The 20,109-nt window shown below is 32.0% G+C and overlaps 2 long non-coding RNA genes across 2 annotated transcripts; both read left to right on the forward strand.

Annotated features, from left to right (window-relative positions):
• Positions 1-69: 69 nt before the first annotated feature.
• LOC134686104 (uncharacterized) lies at positions 70-4,192 on the forward strand. Its single transcript, XR_010101545.1, has 3 exons — positions 70-248; positions 2,616-2,704; positions 4,173-4,192. It is a non-coding gene; the product is annotated as an uncharacterized LOC134686104 (long non-coding RNA).
• Positions 4,193-4,199: 7 nt separating this feature from the next.
• LOC134686103 (uncharacterized) lies at positions 4,200-9,665 on the forward strand. Its single transcript, XR_010101544.1, has 3 exons — positions 4,200-4,358; positions 6,954-7,061; positions 9,455-9,665. It is a non-coding gene; the product is annotated as an uncharacterized LOC134686103 (long non-coding RNA).
• The last annotated feature ends 10,444 nt before the right edge of the window (positions 9,666-20,109 follow it).

A 20,109-nucleotide genomic window follows, 5' to 3' on the forward strand; every position in this document is an offset into this window, starting at 1 on the left:
GGCTGAATTCATGTTTTACAGTTGAAAAGAATGGAAAGAAATATAGTAGTCCGATAGATAATGCGAGGACCTCTTGTTTTTCAAAACTGTTGAATAAAAAATTATTTTAAACAGATAAATTGAAATGGATTGCTTGTCGATTAACTGGAAGAAAGCGGTAAACGAAACGCACACAAACAAGAAAGTTGTGTTTCTTTTTGATGTATTATACATACCCACTATTTTGTACTTGGAAAGCACAACGAAAGGTAAATATTATCATGCACATATTTAAGAAGATGCTAGTGGTGTACTATTCACGAAAAAAACATTTGACTTTATAAATTTCATCGCATCATCGACGCATGCAAACCCGAAAATCAGTCAAAGTCAGCTGACATACATGTAGCTGCGGAAACGTAGCTCTTCTTCTTTAATAGGCCATGGAAAACAATTGGTGATTTCGTCTAACCTGACCCACTGCCAAAAGGGCCTACTTTTTTTAGCAACCCTTTCTATAAATGTTCCCACACTTGTTGGTTTAAGCTATCATGCAAGTTAGTTTTATTGGAAAGGGGGGTGCTTAGATGTTATTTGAAAAATATGCGGAACTGGATTTCTGTACAAGTTATAAAAAAACTAGAATTAATGTAAAGACTTTCTTGTATAATAAACCAGGAACGAAAATATTGAAAAATTAACTGACAGGACAGATAAATTTCAATTTAAAAAAAACCACAGGATTATAACATTTTTATTGTAGCCCCACCCCATAAAAGTCAAGTGGTGGCTTCCTTATTACCAACACGCCCTGCTTTTAAATTGCTCAACTTATAAAAAGGGTTAAATCTGTAAAAATATACTCCTTCTAAGAATGGCCAGTCACCCAACTTGGGTAAAATTAAAATGAATATAATCAAGGATTTGTATAGTATACATGTACTATACAAATCCTTGATATAATATATAAAAGAATAAAGGTCTGCAAACTTGCCCTTATTTACATAAATTTGTACTTATGTAGACTATGTAGTCCAAATAATTACGACTTCTTTAAAGGCTTTTACACAGTCCCAATATATCAGTATTTTTATGGCCCCCGCAACTTAGTTGGGGGGGCATATAGCATATTTAGTTTTACCCTTGTTCAAAATTCCGTCATTCCGCAACAAACCATTATACCAAGTTTTTTTTTCTAAACACCTTCAGATATTGGCTCATTGAACTTTTTATATTATTTATATTAACAAGAGCAACACACACACACACATGTTGGTGTATGAATACACAACGTAGGAGTGGGGGTGTCGCCATAAAAATTGACAACATTGAAAATATAACTTATACTTTTAACCAATCAGAAGACAGTGAATAGTTCAAATTTATTTATCGGATATTGGTATTACGTTGGCGTGGTCGTTGTCGTCCAAAGACATTTGGTTTTCACACTCTAACTTAAGTTAAAGTAAATAGAAATCTTTGAAATATATACACAAGGTTCATGACCATAAAAGGAACGTTGGGATTGTTTTTGGGTGTTTTGGTCTCAACAGTTTAGGAATTAGGGGCCAAAAAGGCCCAAATAAGCATTTTCCTATGTTTTCGCACAGTAACTAAAGTACAAGTAAACAGAAATCTATGAAATTTTAACATGCGGTCTATGACCACAAAAGAAGGTTGGGATGGATTTTGGGAGCTTTAGTCCCAACAGTTTAGGAACTAGGGGCAAAAAAACCCGGTCCCAAATAAGCATTTCCTTGGTGTTTGCACAATATAAACTTTAGTATAAGTTAATAGAAATCTATGAAATTAAAAAAAAAGGTTTATGACCACAAAAGGAAGATTTGGATTGATTTTGAGAGTTTTGTTCCCAATTAATTAGGGGCCAAAAGGGGCCAAAATTAAACTTTGTTTGATTTCATTAAAAAATGAATTATAAGGGTTCTTTGATATACCAAATCTAACCGTGTATACAGATTCTTAATTTTTGGTCCTATTGAAAGGGTCCAAAATTAAACTTTAGCTTGATTTTCACAAAAATTGGTTCAAATCAGGGTCCAAAATTATTATATTCAGTATTGTGCAATAGCAATAAATCTTTAATTGCACAGTATTGTGCAATAGCAAGAAATCTTCAATTGCACAGTATTGCACAATAATAAGAAATTTCTAGTTACACTAAATTGAAAAATAGCAAGAAATTTTCAATTGCACAGTATTGTGCAATAGCAAGAAATATTCAATTGCACAGTATTGTCATGTTTTTAAATTGGTCTACATTAAGGTCCAAAGTGTAAAAAAATAAACTTTGTTTGATTTCAACAAAAATTGGGGTTCTTCAATATGCTTAATCTATTTAAAGCGTCAAAGAAAAAAATAATAGTCTTTCAAGACGTCACACTTATTTGGACACCTACATGTATATACTACCCAGAAATTAGAAAACACTGATACAAAAATAAAAAATAAAAATTTAATATACATGTATATACATGAATCATATCTATTGATTTAAAATGATGTGTTATTTCTTAAACCATGATTGGAGATTCATATTTATTATTAAATTATTATGTAATTTATGTATTTATTTACTGTATCATAATCCAATGTAATCTATTTGGACTTTTTTTTAGCTGACTCGAAATCATGCTGTTTGGGCCCCCTCTTGTACAATGTACATAGGAAGTGGACTCCTTGAGAAGGTGAAAGGTCTGCTTTACATGTACGTAATGTTTATATAAAAATACAAAAATGTGGTGATAGTGAATGAGAAAATAGAAGAATTTTTAAAAGTGTAAATTCACTTTTTTAGCTCACCTGGCCCTTAAGTGAGCTTATGCCATCACTTGGCGTCCGTCGTTGTCTGTCGTAGTTGTTAACTATTACAAGAATCTTCTCCTCTGAAACTACTAGGCCAAATACTTCCAAACTTTAACTGAATGTTCAACAAACATGGTCGCCATTGCTAAAAGTTTTAGAGCATCTACTGTAAATTTTATATTTCATTTCCTTGTATGTCAAGAAACATAGCTCCTATGGCTAAAATAGAACATACATTTTAGGAGAAATGATTTTTTTTTGCTTTTGAAGAAAATAGGATGATTCAACATGTTCAAAGAACATTTAGATAAATTGAAAAGCCAAAATAATCATTAATGAGAGATTTAACCAAAAAAATTAAGGTGAGCGATTCAGGCTCTTGTTCCACTCCTAATAAATCTGTCATATTGTAATGATAATAATATTTTGATTACATAACTGACTATTTTCAAAATAAAATATTGTTTAACGAGAAAAGAAAACTCTCCACCAGATATCAGTTGACATTGAGGTTAACTGTTAACAACAATAGGTCACTTTACATCCTTCAACAATGAACCAATACTGCATATTCAGGTTTTAAAGACCCTATTTGAGAATCACAAATTTGTTAATCAATTCAAACAATTGATACAAACTAAAAGACTGATCATGATTTATACAATGCAAAATATAAAAAATGCAGAACAAAAAAACAAAATATGATAAACAGCAACGAAAGACAAATGGCACCACTGAATTACCCTAAAGGGTTCTGAACATGGGACAGACCCATTCAAAAGGTGGTGCAGCTAGACTAGTAGTTTGTGGTGTCAAACCCACATCCTTTAATTGGGGTGGGTCAATTTTTCTCATTTCAGATTTAATAAATAAAAAGAAAATTTCTTCAAACACTTTTTTTAAGAGGATTATAATATTCAACAGCATAGTGAATTGCTCAAAGGCAAATTTTTTTATTAAGTTCATTAGACCACATTCATTCTGTTTCAGAAACCTACATTGTATGCTGTGTCGTCAACTATTTAGTCACAATCTAAATTTAGAGCTGAATCCAGCTTGAATGGTGTGTCCATACTTGCCCTAGCCATTCAGGGTTCAACCTCTGCGGTTGTATAAAGCTTACCCTGCGGAGCATCTGGTTGGCTTATATAAATACATGTATCACTGAAACAATTGCATTCAGAGCAAATCTGACCTGAGGTTAAAATGTTCACCAGGTTAAGAAGATCTATCATTTTTTTCAGGGAAAGTTTGTTGGTCTAGCTTAAAAGATCAAAACTAATATCAGCCAATTTTGCTAGATCAAATATTAAATGCAATGTTGGCAGATATTATAAAGTCTTTATTTCATTAAACATTATTTCTTTTAGCATTTTCAATGGATGTACAATTGCAAGTACAAGTACTTTTAGAAGTAGGAGAAGCTAATCAACAGGACAGAATTCATTTGGGTCATTGCTGTCTAGATTATATAGTGGATTCATAGATTATCGAATTGATTTATGTGCATATGAGCACAGAGGAGCAGTAGTCAATGAATAAGTTTGTAACAAGAGGTATGTCTATCAGGGGCGTAGCTAGAAAGAAACAATGTGCAAGCAACTACTGCCGAACGGAGCGAGGCAAAAAAAATTTGGGACCCTTTTACGCAGATTTTTTTTTTTTTTTCGGTTTTCGGTTATAGGACAGTTGAAAGAGGAGCTACATGTAGATAGGACTTATTAACAATTTATGAATGTAAAACTATTAATAAAGCTTCTGAATAGAGTAAATCATGGTTGATTGAAAACATAAACTACTCATTTTTCTGATAAAGAATTTACTCACAATTGTCCAAAATCTGCTCTTCGGGTCTAGGCAGAAACGAACTTCTCTATTACTTTGTCAATATTTACACTGAAACGCCGATGAATATGCAGTAATGCTAGCGATGATAACCAGTAGTTGTGCATTGTTGATCGTACATTTGATTTCTACAGACTAGTACACTGATAGATCTCCACGGTAGCACTTGCGAGATGTTATAAACCATGCAACGTACGTATTCGCCATTGAGCGACCTCCAAATTGAATTCGTCAAAACTACATACCAGGTCAGTTTCGTATGTCTCAGACAATTTTGAGATTTGTTAGTTTGTTATATATATATTTACTACAACACGAAGAAGCAGATACGGCACAAAGACGCGATTTTCTGTTAATACCAGACGTGACTACACTCTTCAGTTCCATTACCATATGGTCTATAAACGCAAATTATAACGAGACTTCCAATACTGTTTTGGCGTGTTTGCAGGGTGATTGGCTCTGGTAGTCTGTCGAACACATCGCCGTGTCATATTTTCAACGATAAATCTAATGCCGATTGGTACATCTCATTCCAAACAGATAAACCGTACTCTGTAAAATGTGCTCCGAAATTACATGTCTTAGACTGAGTATAACAAATTCAAATATTGTAATGAGATACAAGTAATACTGTCCGATTTTGTCATGATCTCCAATAGAACTTCTATTTTGAAACCAAATGCCGTTATTTGACATTTCATCAATTAAAAAAGTGACAACATATGTGTTTCCTTTAAACATTTAATTTATAAATGTTTATTTTGCAATTTTATTTTGCATGCCAAATCGATGTGCACGCAACTGCGTGTTGGAGTATAGGGAGCTACGCGCCTGTCTATATTAAAAATGACGACTTTATTTGATATAAATTTTGTTCTCTTTTCAAATGCGGTAAATCATGTACATGTAGTTTCCAAGATTTGTTTTAAAATTTTAAGTCATAGAGTTCCAAGTTTTGATTCTTGTTGTGGGCAAGTTTGAAAATTATCCATGTTAACAGTTAGAAGTGAGAAATTATTTTTTTTACAAAACCATAAACAATTTGTTGAGATTGATGATGAGGTCAGTTTAAGGAAAGCAAGAAATAAGTTATGGTAAAGTAATTAATATTGTGCAATTGTAATAATAAAATAGGGTTATTGCATGAAAATTGTCCTGATTAGAATTTTATATTGCACGAGCTTGCAAGTGCCAAAAAAAATGATTTATGTTCTACAAGGGACAATATTTCCCAATATTCATGCAATAATTTTGAAGATTTATTGCACTGGGTCAGTGAAATATTAGAACTATTGGTTGCTTTCTGTTGGAAATATTATATTTATATGCAATAATCCTCCTTAGTGCTTAACCTATAATGTTGACAAGTTTCTAATTTCTTGATACAGGTCTGAATTTGGATTGTAAATAAATATTTGACATATTATAGGTTTCTGAATAAATGTAGTCAAAGAACTTGAAATTGGTTACACAGCTACTTTTGCATTGGTACCTACTACATGTATATCTGAACCAAAAATATGTAGTACTGGAAATATTTAGTACCATTTTGTTACTTTAAAATTATCATAATATTAAGTTCCTTTATTTTACTGTACTTGATTTGTAATTGAAAATTAAGTTCTACATTTATACAACCCCAAAATATTTTTGGGATCATATAATGGTATGATGTCATCTGCGTCATCATCGTCTGAAGACACACTTGTTTACGAATAATAACTTTAGTTTAAGGATCTTCATGAAACTTTTTCAGAAGGTTCAATACCACAAAAGGAAGGTTGGGATTGATTTTGGGGATGATGGTCCCAACCGATTAGGAATTAGGGGCTCAAAAGGGGCCCAATTAAGCATTTTCTACTTTCAGTATAATAACTTATGTAGAAGTATTTCAATTGCTCTGAAATCATACCGCAATGTTTAAAACCACAAGTAGAAGGTTTGGACTCATTTAAGGGGTTATGGGGCCAAAGTTTAGGAATTGAGGGTCAAAACAAGCATTTCTCTAGTTTCAATACAATAACTTATGTGTAATTGTATGGATCTCTGAAATTGTACCACAATGTACCATATAACAAAGGGGAGGCTGGGATTAAGTTTTGATTTATTGCCTATAATATGTAGGAATTAGGGTAAAAAAAAGGGCCAAAAAGAAGCATGTTTCTAGTTTCCAAACAATCATGACAACTACTTGTGTTTAAGTGTATGGATCTCTCTGGAATTAAGTCAGAGCATCGGTTCATACTACATGTAGTTTTTGTCTGGACTTCTTGATTAATTTATATATATATATACAATTTTAGCTTGTTACCAAATGAAAGGAAAGGACAGTATTGACAAGGATTGATATCACTGGTGAACATGTATGTCATTTAGGTGTGAAAGTCCTGCAAAACAGAACTGATATCAAAGTAAGTTCATCTGTAGAATTGCAGTTAATTTAGATACTTTGATGTTATCTACCTAAAACTGTACATGTACACTGTTAATTATTTTTCTCACTTTTTGATTCAATGCATGCATCAAGCCTTACTCTGCTCCCCTCCTACTGCTCCATACACACACACTTGAGATGTCAGAAATTCAGACTATCATAGCATTTGACTACTTGAAAAAAAAGTTAAGATTTTTTGTAATGTTAAATTCTCTCTTATTATAAGTAATAGGATAACTATATTTGGTATGTGTGTACCTTGCAATGTCCTCTTGCCCGTCAGACAGTTTACACTTGACCTCGACCTCATTTCATGGATCAGTGAACAAGGTTAAGTTTTGGTTGTCAAGTCCATATCTGAGATACTATAAGCAATAGGTCTAGTATATTCGGTGTATGGAAGCATTGTAAGGTGTACATCTCCAACTGGCAGGTGTCATCTGACCTTGACCTCATTTTCATGGTTCAGTGGTTATAGTTAATTTTTTGTGTTTTGGTCTGTTTTTCTTATACTGCATGCAATAGGTCTTCTATATTTTGTGTATGGAATGGTTGTAAGGTGTACGTGTCTGCCTGGCAGGTGTCATTTGACCTTGAACTCATTTTCATGGTTCAGTGGTCAAAGTTAAGTTTTTGAGTTTTGGCCTTTTTTCTAATACTATATGCATCAGGTCAACTATTTTTGGTGTATTGAAATATTTCATGATCTACATGTCAGTCGCGCAGGTTTTATTTGACCTTGACCTCTTTTTTTACAGTTCATTGCTCAGTCTGAGTGTTAAACTTTTGTTGTGGTCTGTTTTTCTTAAACTATAAGCAATAAGTCAATTTTATTTGTTGTATGGAAGATTTGTTAGCTGTACATGCCTACCTGGCATGGTTCATCTGACCTTGACCTTCATTTTCATGGTTCAAAGGTCAATGTTTAGTTTTCTTGGTTTATGTAAAGTTTATGAGTCAGTTGTAATAAAGCTTTATTATTAGGACTATCAACATAATATCAATGATTAGTAAAGAAGGCGAGACATTTCAGTGTGTGCACTCTTGTTGATTATAGGCCCAGTTTTCAAGTTGATCCACATCAGGATCTAAAATTATAATATGAAGTATTGTGCAATGGCAAGAAATTTTCCATTGCACAGTATTGTGCAATAGCAAGAAATCTTCTATTGCACAATACTGCAAGTCTTTTCAATTGCACAGTATTGCACAATAGCAAGAAATATCTAATTGCACAATAGTGTGCAATAGCAATTTTTTTTAAAATTTGGGTTATCTTTCTTTGTCTAGAATAGTAAGCAAGAAATATCTAATTGCACAATATTGTGCAATATCAAGACATTTTTTAATTATCTTGTTATCTTTCTTCGTCCAGAATAGTAGTTGAATCAACTTAAATCCGGACCGTGTTTTATACAATATACAATGTATATTCACTTTTTACTACCAACTGATAAATTAAAACAATCTTTACCATTCAGTGATAACAAGCATTTTTGTAATACTTTTAGTAACTTTAATACCTTTATTTTAAAGATTTTAAACATAAAATACATGGTCAGCATGTGCACTCTTATGTCTTATTGAGGCACAGGTTACCTATGAGATGTATGCTTAACATGCTTTCACAATTTTGTAAATACTTGTTCAACCTACAGCTTGTATTTAATAAAAGCTCTTCCTAGTTAGGGTTATGGTAGTTTAATCATAATTCCTCCATCATTTGCCCATTGTTTGAGTAATCTATTGATAATGTTTCTGCACATTGGTATATGAGACAGTGAGTACACACACAACTTTCTTTTAAGATTTCTTAAAAGGAAAGGCTTACATTAGTTTGACAGTAACCTTACAACAAAAAGTACAATAAACATGGACATGACAGCAGTTTTTACACAACCCCCAAAAATCACATCATCGTACGATATTGAAAATAAAATTAAAAAAATGTTCCAATATTATTAGGGGGGAGGTCAATTTGCAACAGCATAGTGTAGTGCACAAAAGCAAAAAATGGATATAAATTCAAATCAGATATCTAATTAAAGTTCTTTGACTCCATTTATCATATTTTTTCTTTGTCCGAGAAACCTATTATTTGTCAAATATTTAGTTACAATCAAAATTCTGACCTGTATCAGGTGCTAATAATTTGTCCATTTTTTCCCCAACTGTTCAGGGTTTGACCTCAGCACTCCCATCTCTGCACTTGGCAAAACAACTTATTTTAACATGCTAAATTAACATTTTGCAATAGGCATATATGGTGTAGGCTGTTTGGGACCTCTTAAGTGTATTACACTATTAATTATTATAACATTACTTCATGGAAGTTAGATTTTATATTTTTTTATGAATATTTAATTTCAGATACCATCCACAGTGAATATGGTGAAGAATAACCAATACATGTACCATGAATACAGGACATGGAAGACCTCACAAACTTGGGAGTTTTACAAAAAATAGAACATTTAAATTTACAAAGAAGACATTTATTTTGACATTCATAGACTTGGAAAGTAAAGAAATTAGAATGTGAATAAAAATCCTTGGAAATAAAATTTTGAACTTTGAAGAAGATTGATGTTTGTTTTAAGAAAGTTTGAAGAAAAAAGGATGCATTCAAAACTGTAAAAAGGAAACATTTCAGTATTCTCAATTTATACTCTGGAGATCAATTACTCTTGATATAGAATTTAAAAAAGATCCTATAAAAGTAAGGAAATTTGGTTGAATTGCCAATGAGAAAAATATCAAACGGAGTTCACATGATGTGAGCAATTATAGGTCACCATATGTCCTCCAACAATGAAAAAACCCAACTATAAAGTGTGTTGTGAAAAGGTTTGGACATGACAAATTGAGAAACTAAGAGCCTTATTTTATCAAGTTAATACATGAAAGCAAAGTATGAACCAAAGACCAGCACTGAAATACTTCTGATTATTGTTGATTTACTCTTGAATATTCATGTAGAATGTTTAAAAAGATTTTAAATCAGAGTTATCAACAATATTCAACTTGTTAAACAACAAGTGGCGTACTGTATGAAAGAAAGTTCTATGTCAAAATCCTTGTATTTGTATTGCACCAGAAACAAATTGTAGATAGAACACTAGGATACTATATAAGGAAAGGATAAAAAGTATCATCACCTTAAAATAAAGAAAAGCATTTTGTCATTGACAGTTCCATCAAAAGTCTCAGCAATACAATGCAACTGTTACATACAAATCAAACTATACTATATACTATAATATATTATAATGCATAATAATAATAGACGTTATACGTCCGTGGTACAAAACATCCGTATTACGGTCGTGGTACTAAACGTCCGTATTACGGACGTGGTACTAAATATCCGTATTACGGACGTTTAACAGACGTTTTACGGATGAAAAGCAACGGACGTTTTACGTCCGTGGTACTATTCGTCCGTAGACGTGCCGTATAATACGGACGTATTACGGATTTTTTACGGACGTAAAACATCCGTAGCTATTTTACCTGTGTAGTTTTGTGTTGTCATAATGTCATTAATTAAGTACAAGATGAAATCTGCAAATTTAACTTCATTAAAATTAAGTTTGCTGCAGCTTGGAATAAGAAAAAAATCAAATTTAGGTCCATTTTTAGCTAGTTTACTTTATTTCTTATTCTATGTACTGGAATGTCAGAGTTGTGATAATCGAAACACATAAAAATTTACACTAAGACCAAGTTAATAATTAATTTCTTTTTTTGGAAATTTCAATCATTTAATGGATAACAATTGTTTTCTTATTATTTTTTACAGATATTTGGTGATCCAAAAAGAACTGGAGTTTATGAAACAAGACTGATTGCTGGGACACATTTTTGTTGATAAACATGTTTATGATGAAGAAAAACTTAGATAGTATTAAGGATACTTGAATAAGGCTCTGATCTGTCTTTGATTTTTCCTGTTGGTGTTAAAAAATTGCAAGCTCAAAAAAAAATGGAATGAAACTCATGGATATGCTTTGAAAAAAATAAATAAACAGCAATGTGAATCTCGCCGAAGTCTTACCAACAATCAAGTCAACACACAGTTGCAACACAAATGAGAGACATTTGCTTGGACTTACAGTGTATCTATGAAATCTATGCATTTCAGTAAATGCATCTATAAATAAACTGGGAAATACCCTAAATCCCTATCGTTGCCATGGTTACAAGCAGTGTAAGGGCTTCAAACTTGCATGACTTTCATATAAGGTTAACCTGAACATGTCAGCAAAGTTTTATCAAAATCAAACAACTTTGCATGGAGCACCATCTGCATGGTTTTCTCATAGATGTCCATTTAAGGTAAATACTTTTGACATCAGAAATTATTTTTCATGAAAATAAGTTAAACCGTTGAAACATCACTCTCAATAGGACTTTTCACGGTTATTTCGGCCATATTGGATATCCTATGCATGTTTCTAAGCAACTGTTCTGTTTTAATGATGTGTTCCCGTATTTCTCACACCATTTATACCTCCATTATGAAAATCTGAACCTATCCAATATGACCGAATTTACGGTTAGTTAATTGGGAAATTGACTATTGATAGGCAATTGCCTAAGGTTGCCTGGACCTAAAGACCCAGGTGGGTAAAGTTACGGATTTTTTTAAATTGAAGCCCAAAGTTGGGGTAAGGTTACCCCACCAATTCCAAACTCCATTTCATAAAGAAGTCCCTACGGCAAAGTTTTAGTCCACGTTAGGTACAATTGATAGGCAATTGCCTATGGTTGCATGGACCCTAAGTTAGCGGGCCTAAGACCTAGGTGGGTAAAATTAAGATTTTTTTTTTATTTACGTCCAAAGTTGGAGAAGAGGGACCCAACTACCTCCTAATTTTAATTCATGATAAAAGTCCCTAGAAACAAATGATAGGCAATGTACTAAGGTTGATTGGACCGAAAGACCCAGGAGGGTAAAGTTACGGATATTTTATATTGAGGTCCAATATTGGGGTAGGGTGACCATAAAATCCCCCTTCTTTAACTCATAAAAGATTCCATAAGGCATAGCTTTCAACCACACTAGGTACAAATGATAGGCAATTGGTTAAGGTGGCCTTGACCCACAGACCCAGGTGGGAAAGTTTAAGGATTTTTTTGATTGAGGTCAAAAGTTCTGGTACACAGCTTCTTTTGTATAGGTACTATTTCTGTACCAAAAATCTTTAGTACTGGAAATCGACTTCTGATATTCAGTACTATTTTGTAACTTACGAATTGTTGTAGTATTTAGGTACCTGTATTTAACAGTACTTGATTTGTACTTGAAATTTAAGTACTTTAGAGCTCCCTTTCGATTTTTATTAATTTTAGATTTTACTTTTCCGAGTTGCAGGGTTTTATTCAGAAATGCTCCTTATGTGATTCTCCTCTTTTTTGGATTTTTGCTGCTATCCAAAATCAAAATTGCTGACAACATTTTATCGGAATCATTCGGAAATATTTTCAATTTTTTGCTTCTTCAAGTAAATCTCAGAGATGGAGCACACTCAGCTAGCAGTGTCAAATTAACGGATAAGTTTTCAAAATGATGAATGGATTCAAAAAGAAGTTATTCCAAAGTTAAAATGTTGAAAGGAAAACCCGAATGGAACGTTGCATATGCACAAAATTAAATTACAGGAACGTAAATATCTATATTCACGAAGCACTCAAAGCACGTTGGCTAATGTGTAGATTATATATTAAAAGTATTGTCTAACTAGATAAAATCTATGAATGGTTGGTGCTGATTTAAATTAGTGTCTCCTCCATGACAGTCTTGAACATTGAATCAGAGACACTGCTATTTTAGTGTTTGGTACAGTATTGCTGTCACTGTGCACCACAGTTTAACATAGAACCCTATTCATGTAGGCGGATACAAGAGACCTCTATATGCCAGAAAACACTATCAAATCTATGAACGGATGCATGACAATGATTTAAATAAGTGTGTCCTCCATGACAGTCTTGAACAAGAAATAAAATACACTGCTATTTTAGTGTTTGATCCAGTTTTGCTGTCATTGTGCACCACATATACAGTTCAACATAGAACCCTGTAGGAGAAAAACAGAGACCTCTTTATGTCAGAAAAACTATCAAACCTCGAAACATACTATCCTCACTGATTTGTGTCCACACTTGTTATTTTTAACAAAAGAGGTTTGTCATCTAAAACTTGTAAGAACACAAAGCACACAACTTCAAATTGCCAATGCTCTATACCCTAAGCATCACAAAAACCTTGCAAAGCAGGTGTAAGGATTTTAATAATGATCAATACCAAGCCATTGTTCAAATAACGATGAACATATCTCAAACTTCAATAAAAACAGCTATTTTACAGGTTCGCGTATTGCATTTCTTAAACACAAATAATCATTAGTTTACTAAATTTCTAACTAACTCTTCTCTAAAAAAAACCAAGCACTTTTAGAATGGAACATACAGTAGTGGTGACATAACATGTTGTCTTTCGGGACAGAGGAGAGAAAAAGTATTCCTTTTAACAATGATTCGTTCAACAAGAATATTTCACCCCACATTGATCAGTATATAGTTTCTTTAAGTAAAACAATCAATGTCATTTTCTAATTCTTATACACCAAAAATAATCTAAAACAATGCATCTTAATTAAAACAATTATCTAATATTTAATGCCAAACAAGCATTTGGGTTTTCGATCGCATTTCTTTTTTTTTAAGAAAGCAACTTGTAAACATTTGCGGACAATTCAGCCATATTTATACTTTACCCAGATCTTAAAAAAAGTCAAGAAGCTCTCCGAATAGTGATATGACGGCTATATATTTTTAGAAAATACTTTGAAACAAACATTTTGATTGGTTGACAAAAGTACAAAACTTACGGTATGGAATGAAAAACTTACGGTATGGAAATGAAAACCAACGCGTTGGTTTTTCATACAGTATAAATTTAGAATCAACGCGTTGAAAGTGAAGACCAACGCGTTGAAATTGAAAACCAACGCGTTGAAAGTAAAAACCAACGCGTTGATAATAAAACCAACGCGTTGAAAATTCCGTACGGTATGTTCATGCCGCCAATGACACCAACGGCCACTCATACATGTATTGCATTTGGGATACCATTAGGTACATTTTGTTTATAGTGAAAAAATGTAAAGGTTGCACTTTTAGTGTAAAAACTTTTAGTGTAAAGGTTGCACATTTAGTGTAAAACCAGGTTTAATCCACCATTTTTTACATTTGAAAATGCCTGTACCAAGTCAGGAATATGACAGTTCTTGTCCATTCGTTTTGATGCGTTTTGTTATTTGATTTTGCCATGTGATTATGGACTTTCCGAATTGATTTTCCTCTAAGTTCAGTATTTTTGTGATTTTACTTTTTTTTTGTAAATACAGCTGTTTCTCATACCACGCCTCTTTTAGGGAGATTTAGAATATTCATAGAAAATTAAGTTTGTTTACATACTGGTTCCCTGGTTTCACAGAGATATAACCTGTTACCAGTAAATATACATGTGCATACTATTCATGTAGATCTATGGTAACCCTTCATTCGAGGTAGGGATAGTTAAGAAAATTAGTGTTAGTTTAAACTCTGAGAAGTTCAGGGCATATAAACGTTAAAAATATGCCGCACAGTCCTATATTTAATCTTCGAAAAGAAATGTAGTGCAAATGAACTTTTAATTATAGGATAAGATATATATAGGGTATTATATACATATACACATTCATGGATTTACAATCTGTCTATACCTGTATCTTGGCATTGCAGGAGGTTATGTTTTTCCCTGACTGTTTATTACGTCTTTACACTAAATCTATTGAATGTTGGATGTGTACAGATTGATAATTAAGTCTTAGATTACTGATTTTTTATAAGTTGTTAGTGGCTTTGAACTAGTTGTCAGTTAACTGCTCTTTTCCTAGTGTCTTTTTGTTGTTGGGAGGTACAAGTACCCGACAAAGCACAACTAGTCTCTTGTTGTTGTCATTACACTGTCAAATGAGATAATAGTATACACCTATTGACTAGGTGTGAAGGTAATAGAACGTTTATTGATACCAACTATTACTCGAGGCAAAGCCGAGAGAAATAGTTAGTATGCGAAGGGACAACAACCTTGCTATTACATGTACCCGCACAACTAGTTATTATTGAGTTAAGTCTGCCAATTGATATTTTATCGTATGTTTTTCTTTGTTGTGATGTTATGCTATTGTTTCAGAAAAAGGGAGAAGGTTTGGATCCATTAAAACGTTTAATCCCGCTGCAAATGTCTGATGTACAGTAGTTGTCGTTTGTTTATGTAATATATACGTGTTTCTCGTTTCTCGTTTTGTTTATATAGATTAGACCGTTGGTTTTCCCTTTTTGAATAGTTTTACACTAGTAATTTTGGCGCCCTTTATAGCTTGTTGTTCGGTGTGAGCCAAGGCTCCGTGTTGAAGGCCGTACTTTAACCTATAATGGTTTACTTTTTAAATTGTTATTTGTATGGAGAGTTGTCTCATTGGCACTCACACCACATCTTCCTATATCTATTAGGTGTTTTATTATACTGAACAACACAGCCATTAAGGGTTTTTATATACCAAATTAACTAATTTTCTAAAAGTGTACATATATCATCTGAAAGAAAAGAAAAAAATGTCACATAACTTGACATGCACAAGATGAACTAAACGGTTTTTTTTTTATAGTTCTTCTTGTATTTGTAAATATTTCATTAATTGCAATCAAGACTAGAAAGACTTGTGTTAAATTTTCCGAGCATATGATAAATTTAAGCTAAAGTACACCAAACGCAAATTCACTTATAGAATACGACGACCGAACCCATATTATGAATAAGGTACTACATTTTAGATCTTTAAAAAATGCTCACGAAGATTTTATCTCTTTTATATCTGCTTCTTGTAATTGTTATTCTTGTTATTAGAAAATATGAACTAAACGTGTTTAAACAAAGCCATGTTTGCAAAAGTTGTATGTATGAAGTAACCAGTCTGTGTAGTTCATTCACTAACTATTTTATAAACTGCTAACACCTGTTCTTGCATATTTTCCAAACATTACAGTTATTTTGTTTTGTCACAAAAGACAGCTATATTATTAAAACCATTGCATTTATATACTACATTACAAAATACAAAAAAATGCTTCTGTTTTATGACTAAGATCTTTCAATCAGAGACTAAGTGATGTTTAATGAATCATTTATAGATCACTGAACGAAATTCAACAATGAGCAGTGCAATACTGCACAACAAATCATTACAAACTCTGTAACGACAAATGTTAAAAAAAAATAAACTAGAAAAGTAACGGTCTGGTGTATGTACAAAAAATTAACAATGAACAAATATGAAAAACAAACTTTAGATTTAAAACAAAAACAATCTAGACAAAAGTCGGAGATTTAAACTATTTATATGTATTGTTAAGTTTGAAAATGATATGTTTACACTACAGCGAATTTCTTATAAATGTACTTATTTATAACGACACAGATATCGAATAGGAATTTGCTTGACGTGTTGCTCTTTAGGAGATCACCTTTATAAAATGGATTTTCCACTTTTCACGATATTCAATGCATGTTAAAGTCATGTACTTTATATGTATAGAACATCTTTGAATGGTTTTTCTAAGAAGCCACAGTTTTAAATACGTGGTTGTTTTCTGTAAATAAATACCTTCTTAAGCCGTAAGACTTATGCCTTGTTCATACTTTCGCTGACATAAACTTCTGTATTATCTTTGCAGTTTATTCGATGTGAAATATAAGTTAAAAAAATCTATGAATTTTCATATAAGACAACAACCGTTTATGAACAATTTTACCAAGTACTAAAATGAAAATGGTCTAATGCTAAAACGTTTTTTTCTAGAAGTCACAGTTAACAAATACGTGCATTTCTATTAATGAAAAAAAAATCCTGAGCCTTAAGACTTAATGTAGACATTTATGCCTTGTTCAAACTATCAGTGACATGAAATCTGTACAATATTTGCTGGTAATTCGAAAAGAGAAAAAAACTAACTGATTCTACATCAAGAATCATTAATTGTATGATTTGAAATTCCAATGAAGATGTTAAGTAAATCAGTACAAGAATGCTAAACGCGACTATATTTATGTGGGGTCACAGTTAAAGTTTAACGAAATGTTTGTCCTATTAGTTCGAATACTCTGGAAAACAGGTCACTCAATTTAAAAATAATAAAGATAATTTCCGCGAAAGCACAATTTTAATATATAAATACTTTAAACTTAAAAGTTGTGAATGTGATCGGAGATTTAAACTAAATAAATTTGTTGTTAGATTTTAATGTACTGTGTTTATGAATATTTATAATTGTTTTGGGACGACACAAATATCAAATAACTATTTGCTTTTGTTGCTTTTTAAGAGATACTGGATTCAAACAACGATTCCGACCTTTTTTTCTCTCGAATAGTACGTACGGATTTAGAGTGATCACAAAATTTGCATTTACCCCCGAGACACGAGGGATTCAAAATATGAAGCATTGTCACCTGGCATACCAACTAGTTTTTCAAGTGGTTCACAAATACAAATTTTATAAAATTTCATATTGGACAACCACAGTATATGGTACAAAAAACTATAACTATAACATGTGTAAATTTCAAAGTCTGAAACTCGGTAAAATGTTTCTTCGAAATTAGAAGTAGGCACATCATGTTAGGCCAACTAAAATTAATTAGTAGATTTTCATCCAAATTTTTTAAAAAATGGGGCGGGTGGGAGTATTTTATACTTTAATTTTTATTTCTTTTGAAACAATCTTGTGACGCGTTCTTCACGTCACAAGAGGGTTTCATATACAATGTATATATGATATATATATGCAAGTGTAATAATAAGCTTATATCATCTATATACATGTATATGAAATCGTACATAATTTTTCAAATCTTAAATAAAAATCTCTGATTGGCAACCACGGTTCTACATATAATTGCTGCTTTAGAAACCTGTTTTTAGTAAACAGCAAAAACATAGAGAAACGCTCTCTTCAGTTGGACTACCTTCACCAAATTTATTTGTCTTTCTAAGCAATGTTTTTTTTTTGTCTCCATAAAATGAAACAAATATGCATTGGTATGCAACAAAAGAATTACGAGTACAGAATAAAATGGAAACTCAAACAGTTTTGAAAAAAATAGAGTTTTTACGTGCTTTTATGATTCTTCTTAAAGATCTACAAATACAATTTAATTAAAATATGTAAAACTTGAACTTAACAAAAAGAAGAGAAGTTGTTTAGTGATTTTATTGAGAAAAATGGGACAGAAGGTGTTTGCTGTTTGTCAAAAAAATAAAACAAATAGCCATTAATTAGTACAGTAATAATCTATAAGTGTATGTTTGCCGAATTTTTTAACTCAATATACTGTCATAAATCTAACAAGTTCGTGCTTGTGTCAATTTATTCAATCCTGTTATGTTTTTGTACCAATGTATTTCACAATTCTTGTTCTTTGGATATAATTCACAGTCCAAGATTCCTGCCACAAAGTGATTTTATCAATAAAAAAATCACCAGTTTTCTAATCACAGAAAATTTGTCATGCCGCGATTTGCGCTCTTGGACAGAGCGTTTTACTTTTAACCCGATAATTTCAAGTCCTTCTCGTAATCATTCTCTATTCTCGGTAAGAGCTGCAGAATCATTCTAAATTTCTCGAAGAAATACGAAATCGAAATTTGAAACAGGAAGTTTTGAATGAAACGAAATTTTTGACGGTTACTGGAAACGGAAATGAACAAAATCCGGAAATCGGAAATTTCTAAAAATAAAAAAAATCGGGCCGGGACGATTTCAAAGGGGCGGGCGGGGATGAAAATCTATTAATTAATTTTAATTGGCCTTATCATTTACTAAATAGTTTATCCAAGAAAGCACAGATTTAAAAAAAAATATGAGCATTTTCTACAAATGATTAAAACATTGTTGTGACGTCATTCTATTGTTAAACCCGTTCTTTATTTCAATGATTGGACTATCATTTACCTGTAAGAAACCATTATGTTACCTTTAGCTGTCTAATATTTTTAACAAAAGCCCTCCTGTTTCTCAATAATAAGACAGCTAAAGGTAGCATAAATGATTCTTACAGGTAAATGATAGTTCAATCACTGAAATAAAAACAAACTATTAATTACCCCAATTGTTTTCATCATGTAAACAAAAATACAACCAAAGAACAAATGACAATTTTTATTACAGTCAACTTCGAATACAATAATTTATTCACTCATGCAATCAGTTAATTTGAGGGAAAAAAAAAACACTTCCAAATTGATTTTTTACGCTTCCAATACTTATATCACAGCCATTTTTTCATGAATTTGGGTTGTCTCTTTTAGCACTTATTCAATACGTTGATTATGCTCGTTATTAGTCTTGTTATTTTTAATGAATTTCTGTTTTCAAAATATTTATCCTCTGGCGCTGCTCTTATTTTTCCTAACATCATTTTCAACTAAAATTAAAATGAAAAAAAACAATGCAGTAATGTTTCTAAAATTTGATAGATAATTCCGTAATACAAGGGCCATGAACAACCTAACCTTATCATGTGTACAAAGTGCGAATCTAGAACTTCTTTCAAAAACAAGGGGACTATAATAGTTTTTTTATAATTTCTAAGGTTGCGGCGTTGATTTACAATTTAGTTGTTTTTATTTTTTTAAGTCTGATATGATTGCTTAAATATGAATATAATGCAACACTTTGATTATGACGCAGATGAAAATGAGAAGCAGAATAAAAGAAGACATTACCGCATTGTATCTGTCAAACAAACCAATCGTGTGTCCGATTCGTACTTTCTCCGCAGTGGTCGTTTTAAAAAAAAGTTTATTTTCCAACGAAAATCGAGACAAAATTACATTTCCGTGATATTTAAAAAAAAACACAAGGGACTCACTCAATACAAAAAAAAAAAAAAAGAGTGACACGACGGTATT

The sequence above is a fragment of the Mytilus trossulus genome, chromosome 10 (genome assembly GCF_036588685.1).
Source record: "Mytilus trossulus isolate FHL-02 chromosome 10, PNRI_Mtr1.1.1.hap1, whole genome shotgun sequence".
NCBI lineage: Eukaryota > Metazoa > Mollusca > Bivalvia > Mytilida > Mytilidae > Mytilus > Mytilus trossulus.